Raw genomic sequence first — 6,948 nt, 5'->3', positions numbered from 1 at the left:
AAAATTAAGAAATATATCGTGATATAAATTTGGGCCATATCGTCCAGCCCTAGTCTGGTGTAAAAATGAAAATGAATGTCAAACTTAAGAATAACAAGGGCTCTGACAAAAACTGCCTTTCTTGGTGTTGGTTGAGTGTAGTACTCCCACATTGCACTTTTAACTCTTGTCTTCCTCGGTGCATCCATCTACAATAAGGGTAATATAAAGAGAGAGTTAAAAGTGCGGCCACTGTATGCTTCATGATTAAGCCTATGAATACTGTACTACAGCTAAACAGTTTGCGGAAATGTAAGTATTTGGCTTCAATAATTTACATGTTAGAAATGTATGTGTAATAGCATAACCTCTCATAATTCCTCATTAATTATTTTCTGATTATTAAAACATAACCTACAATAGTAGAGGTGACCATTCAATTCATCATCTAATGTACATCAATGGATTAAAAACATAAAAAAATGTATATAATAAGTGTAAATAATTGTCTTCATAGCTTTATTGTAGAAGTTGTTGACTGCAACTATTTTCATGAAACTATAACACTAATAGCCTTTTACAGGCACACTTAGTTCAATAGCCTATTGAAATGTCTTGGCCTATGTGACACTAGAAATTTCAGTTAGTTTTAATTTACAGTACAGTGCAAATGAAGGCATAAATCAGTTTAATTTATCTTTTAATCAAATTAGTTAAACTCTTTATTTTTGGCAAAGGGTTTATTAAAATTAAAACATGGAAGAAATATTGTGTGCGTATTTCGTATAGCGTATTGTGTGATTATTCTTTTAAACAAAAGTTGTAATTGCTGTAGTAGTATTATGTACAGGTGCATCTCAATAAATTAGAATGTCGTGGAAAAGTTAATTTATTTCAGTAATTCAACTCAAATTGGGAAACTCGTGTTTTAAATAAATTCAGTGCACACAGACTGAGTGAGCAGCTCCAGTTAGCAAGTACTTTCGGAGTGAGAGTGAATTCCGCTTTGATTGGTCAGCTCCTGACTCCCAACAAATCAGATGGGCGGTGGGCGGAGATTGCTTTAGGCTACAGAGTGGTGAGTTCTGACAGGCTGCATCAGAGCCAAATAGCGTGTTTCAAAATTAAGTTATTTTATCGGTGAATCGGTTTTAAAAATGAACGATACCGATAATCATAAAAATGCTTAATATTGGCGCCGATAATTGGTTTACCTAGAAACCTAGTTTCTAGGTTTGCAAAGTCAGAAAACCCCAATCCCATGTCTCTAGCATGCTAGACCCTCAATACGGCCCATGATCCTCCCTCACTTGTAGGTTTATGGCTGAATCAATCAGGTGAAAACTTTAAGTTCAGTTGTTTAGAAAAAATAATAGTAAACTATACCTTTATGTCTGTAGCACAAATGCCTCAGGGTGCGATACACCATGAAGTTTAATACTCAGAATTCAGGGTTTGTCCAAACACTGCTAATAAACTGCAGGATGAACCAGACTTCATAGCGACACTGAAATGTCTGGCTAAGTGAGACAATACAATCCTTTATTACACTTCCAGACCTCAAAGAGAAGCTCTCGACCCGCACTTATGTTATAAAACCTCCCCAGCTCTCTGAAACTGATAACGTTTTGCTCGAGCACCTTCGTTGTGTCATCCATTCTGTTAGAAATTGTTCAACCTCTGCCTTATTCTCAGCGTCTTTTGAATCCAAGCGTCTCTGCTCAAGTATTCCTGCTCTCTATGCTATGGGCGGCACACGCAACCTGGCTAACAATGATGTTACTCCTCATCACCTACGGCCAGATATCTGACATTATTTTATCATTCCTTTTGTGTGCTTTTGACTCAGTGACTTCAATAGGGCCGCGCACATCTCATTCCCTGCCTGTTATGGAGTGCTTTACAGATAATGCCCATGTTTTAGCCCTCAAGACCAGCCGCTCGGACCGTTTTCTGCGGTGCCTCTGCAGGTCTGATGTAAACCACAATAAAAGGTCCCAATGGTTAGTTTTACTGTTTCATATTAAACTATCATTTAAATCGTATTTGATTATCATGATTAGAAAACTCACTGTAAATAATGGGTATGCACGTGACGTCACCGTTAGTTGGAGTGACTGCGGTGCTGTACACTGAGTGGCAAAAAGACTGAATGGCATCATTGGTTTTCAGCATGAATGCTGCGACAGAACGCACAAATCACACAAATACTAATGTTTTTTGGTATAAAAGAAAAATCTATAATTTTGACCCATACAATGTACTTTTGGCTATTGCTACAAATATACCTGTGCAACTTAAGGGTGTGTTCACACTTGTAGTTCGGTTCGTTTGGTTCTTTTGGTCCAGACCAAAAAGGAAAATGATACATTTGGTCCTGGTCCGCTTAGCGTTCACATTGGCATTTTTGACAGCGAACCTAAAGACACTGAACCTAAAGGCTTAGTGATATGTTTACAACCTGATTGGCCGGCTTGAATGACATATATATTGTGATGGAACTCACCGAACACCCCAAACAAAAAGTGCGTTAGACTTAAAGCGGCACTGCGGGTGTATGATATCAAAGCATCCGTTATCCGATCGGTCTGCTCAGCGCTGCTTTAAGTCGAACACTCCTAATGCTGTCTGCTGGACTAAGCGCGCTCTTTTTTTCTTTATTCTTGCGTGCACATATTTTATTTTCACCACCTGCAAACTCACAAGCAGCTCATAAAAGGCAGTTTACCTCATCGTTGCTCAGTTTGTTTTGGTTACACCGTGTTGTCAAATCATGTCGCATTGTGTCGCATCTTGTCATTACTTCCTGTTTTTGGTTCGTTTAGAACAGTGATCCTCAAATCTGGCTCGCGAGATCCACTTTCCTGCAGAGTTTAGCTCTACCCTAATCAAACACGCCTAAGTTTGCTAATCAATGTCTTCAGGATCATTGGAAAATCACAGGTAGGTTTGTTTGATTATAGGGTTGGAACTAAACTCTGCAGGAAAGTGGATCTCGCGAGCCAGATTTAAGGATCGCTGTTCTAAACGAACCAAAAACAGGAAGTAATGACAAGATGCGACATTATACGACTTGATTTGACAACACGGTGTAACCAAAACAAACTGTTTTAAAAGTATTTGGTCTGTGTTGTGTTCATATATCATTCGAACCGCAACAGAGTTCATTTGGAAACGGACCGAGACCCATCTTTTTAGCAGTCTCGTTCCGCTTGTTTTCGGATGGCAGCATTCACACTTACTCAAACGAACCGCACTAACAGAGCAATCGCACCAGAGTTTGTTTTAATCGAACCAAACATGAGAAGTGTGAACACACCTTAAGATTGGTTTTAAAGTCCAGGGTCATATATATATGCATGTATATATATATATATATATATATATATATATATATGTGTGTGCGTGTATGTATGTGTGTGTATATATATATATATATATATATATATATATATATATATATACATATACATATACATATACATATACATATACATATACATATACATACATACATACATACATACATACATACATACATACACACACTCTCACACACACACTCACTCACACACACATATATATATTTCTCTATTATAGATGTGGTAACAGTGGTTAAAGGCTGATCATTTTGGTTACTATAATCATGATATGAAATGTTCATAGCATTTCATCTCTAGCCTGTGGTTTAGATACAGGTTTGGAGGGCAGGCGAGTGACTGCAGCTGGTGTCTGTGTCCGGCTCAATGGGCTCCATTCTCTCAGAGCCAGGCTGGAAGAGAGGCGACTAAAGCGTCTGCTTTCTCTCTCGGGGGACACGGGTGCCTCTAGGGGCCTGAACTTCCTGTCAGAGTTGCATACACACGGGTCTTCTCATGCTGCTCTGATCCTCTTTGTGTGTCTCCCCTTCCTCACTTCCTCTCTCTGTTTAGTCTTCTTCCTTCAGCTCTTATCCAAAACCCAGTGAGCTGCACAACTGAACAATGTTTTTATGCATAACATGCACATGAAAGCTACACACAATTGGCAGTGAAATTATTTTACCTTATACTTGTTTTGTTAATTTTTTTTACTTTATTTCCTCACTGGGTTATGTCAACAAAGCCAGGAATGTTTATTTATTTATTTATTGCTCAATTGGTTATCTCAGTGGCATCAGGATGGTAATATTCATTTTAGTTTATAAATGTTTTTATTTTTTAAATATTTAATTAATTTTTTTTTTATTTGCTCACATGGTTATCCAAGTAGCATCAGGATGGCAATATCCATTTTATTTTATTAATTTTTTTAAATATTTAATTTGATTAAAGTTTGTATTTTTTATTATTTTCTTTGGTTATCGCAATAAGTTCAGGATGCTAAGATTTTTATGCATTTTATTTATAGTTTTATCTCAATAGTGTCAGGATGCTATTTTTATTTTTTATAATTTTTTTTTCAATTTGTTGTTTTATTTCATTTGCTTGCTTGTTAATCTCAGTAGCATCATGATGGTAATATTCATTTTATAGTATAATAATATTTTGTGTTTTTAATTTTTTTAATACATATTTTTTTTTTACTTTTTTATTTTATTTGCCCTTTGTTATTCTAATAGTCTAAGGGTACTAATTTTTTTATTTTTATTTTATTTACTCACTTGGTTATCTCAATGTTGTCAGGATTATTATTAATATTCTAAGTTAATATTTATTTATAGTTTTTTGCTCACTTGGTTTTCATTCGTAGCATCAGGATGTTAATATTTTACTTTACAAATTATTCATTGTATTTTATTAATTGATTGATTGATTGGTTTCTATCTCTGTAAAATAAAGATCCTGCCTGAGAAGGTTGCTGTCTATGTAGTAGGCATGGGACGATAACCGGTTTCAAGGTATACTGCGGTTTGGAAAATTCACGGTTTCAAAACCACTAAAATTTTCCGTTATACCGTTCCTGTGGTATGTGCAGTTTTTTTTACGTGTCGTCAAAGACGGAAAGTGCAGGACTTGTATGGAGAGACCGCGTGTGTGTGACACTTATTTTCACATACTATAGTTATGAGAAGCGTTATACATGGACGCGCGTGTGGTTGCCGAACTGTATTAAAGCTTTAATCAGAATAAAACTGTATATTAAAAGCTAACAGAAGCAGTAGCATTTACAAATAACAGCATATCTAAAAGAATGAGACAACAACAAACAAAAATCTTAGGCCTACCATTAAAAGTCGTGCTTGCACAGGTTCAGCGCGATCCTCTTCAGTAATATCCTCTGTGTCTCAATCGGGCTCAAATTGATAAGCAATATAGACAACGTCATTGTTTACACTACAACCGGAGCACATGCCGCTATGTTGAGGGGCGGGACGTTTAGACGCACGCTAGAGGCGGTTTAGCCAATCACAACACACTGGGCCAGCTAATCAATCAGAGCCCATGGTGTATTTCTGAGGGCGGGGCTTCATAAAAGCAGGAAATGATCAGTGCGTTCATAAAGGTAATAAAGGTAAATTATGTGAAAAAGAATGTGTTTTTTTAACAAACGAAGCATTAACACATGTTAGACTGCACCCCATAAACACAATCAAGCCTATAAAAAAAAGTCAACCACCCCTTTAAGTGACTGCATTTTTTCATTTATAGGGATTTGTTTTTACAGAAAAGAATTTATTTATGTTCTGATTATTGTTGAGCTGCAGGTTTAGGCTCACTTAAGTGACTGCATTTAATTAAGAAGAATTTAATTATTTATTCTAATTAGTTAGCCTGACATGTTTACTGTTCCAAAATGTTCTATATGTTACTTAAAAATAAAATGTGTTCAGTGGGAAAAAAAAGTTTTTTTTTTTACCCAGACATTTAAAAATAACATATTTTAGAGCTTTAATCACAATACCGTGATACCGTGATATTTTTATCTAAGGTTATCATACCATCAGAATCTCATACCAGCCCATGCCTACTATGTAGACAGACGCTGAGGTGGCTCACTTTTTTCCTCAGTTACTCTAGTTCACGCTGTAAAGTTCTCTTATATAATAAATAAACTGTAGTGGTTGTGCATTACTGTGGTGTGTTTAGCCACCTGTTAGCTAGGCTTTGTGATTGCAATCACAGCAGTCTGAGCTGAGCTCAAATGATCATTTGCATGTTTATGTGTGCGTTTCCTCAAGTGTGTGCGCGTCAGTGTGAGAAAAAACTCAGAGAGATGTCATCTGGTACAGTGTTCTTCCTACTAAGATAAGAGCAGAATCTGTGGCGGTTTGTGACTCGTATGCACATTAGGGACATATTCTCAACCATTTCCTTTTCCTCCTTTCTCTAGGCATTACTCGGCTCTCCTATCATGGAAGTGTCTGACTCTCCATATATTGTTTGTTGTGTAATTGGATTGGCTTCTTGTGGGGCTATCAGAATGGCAGCATATGGGATTTGATGTGCGGTTCTGGTTGTTGGAGCGTGTGCAGATGAGTGGAAGCTCTGCTGGCTCATGGCTTTTTCAAGTTTGTCTGACTTAGTTGGGATACCATGCCACCTTATGTATATAGTCTGTAGAAATGTTTAATGTGTATACAGTGATTAAAGCTCTGTTAGATTGAGAGAAATGTGTGCGTTCAGTACATTCATTATCTAAAATCACGATGAGCATTACCTCTGTGTTTTACAAGATTTAAAAAAATATATTTAAAAGAAGTCTCTTATGCTCGCCAAGGCTGCGTTTATTTCAATAAAAATACACAAAACAGTAATATTGTGAAATGCTATTTCTATTAAAAACAGATGTTTTCTATTTCAATATATTGTAAAATGTAATTTATTCCTGTTATCAAAGCGGAATTTTCAGCATCATTACCCCAGTCTTCAGTATCACATGATCCTTCAGAATTCAATCTAATATGCTAATTTGCTGCTCAAGAAATATTTCTAATCAATGTTGAAAACAGTTGTGCTGCTTCATATTTTTGTAGATATATATATATAT

Source organism: Sinocyclocheilus grahami, unplaced genomic scaffold (genome assembly GCF_001515645.1).
Source record: "Sinocyclocheilus grahami isolate Dianchi unplaced genomic scaffold, SAMN03320097.WGS_v1.1 scaffold1189.1, whole genome shotgun sequence".
Classification (NCBI taxonomy): Eukaryota; Metazoa; Chordata; class Actinopteri; order Cypriniformes; family Cyprinidae; genus Sinocyclocheilus; species Sinocyclocheilus grahami.
This window is presented reverse-complemented; position numbering follows the sequence as displayed.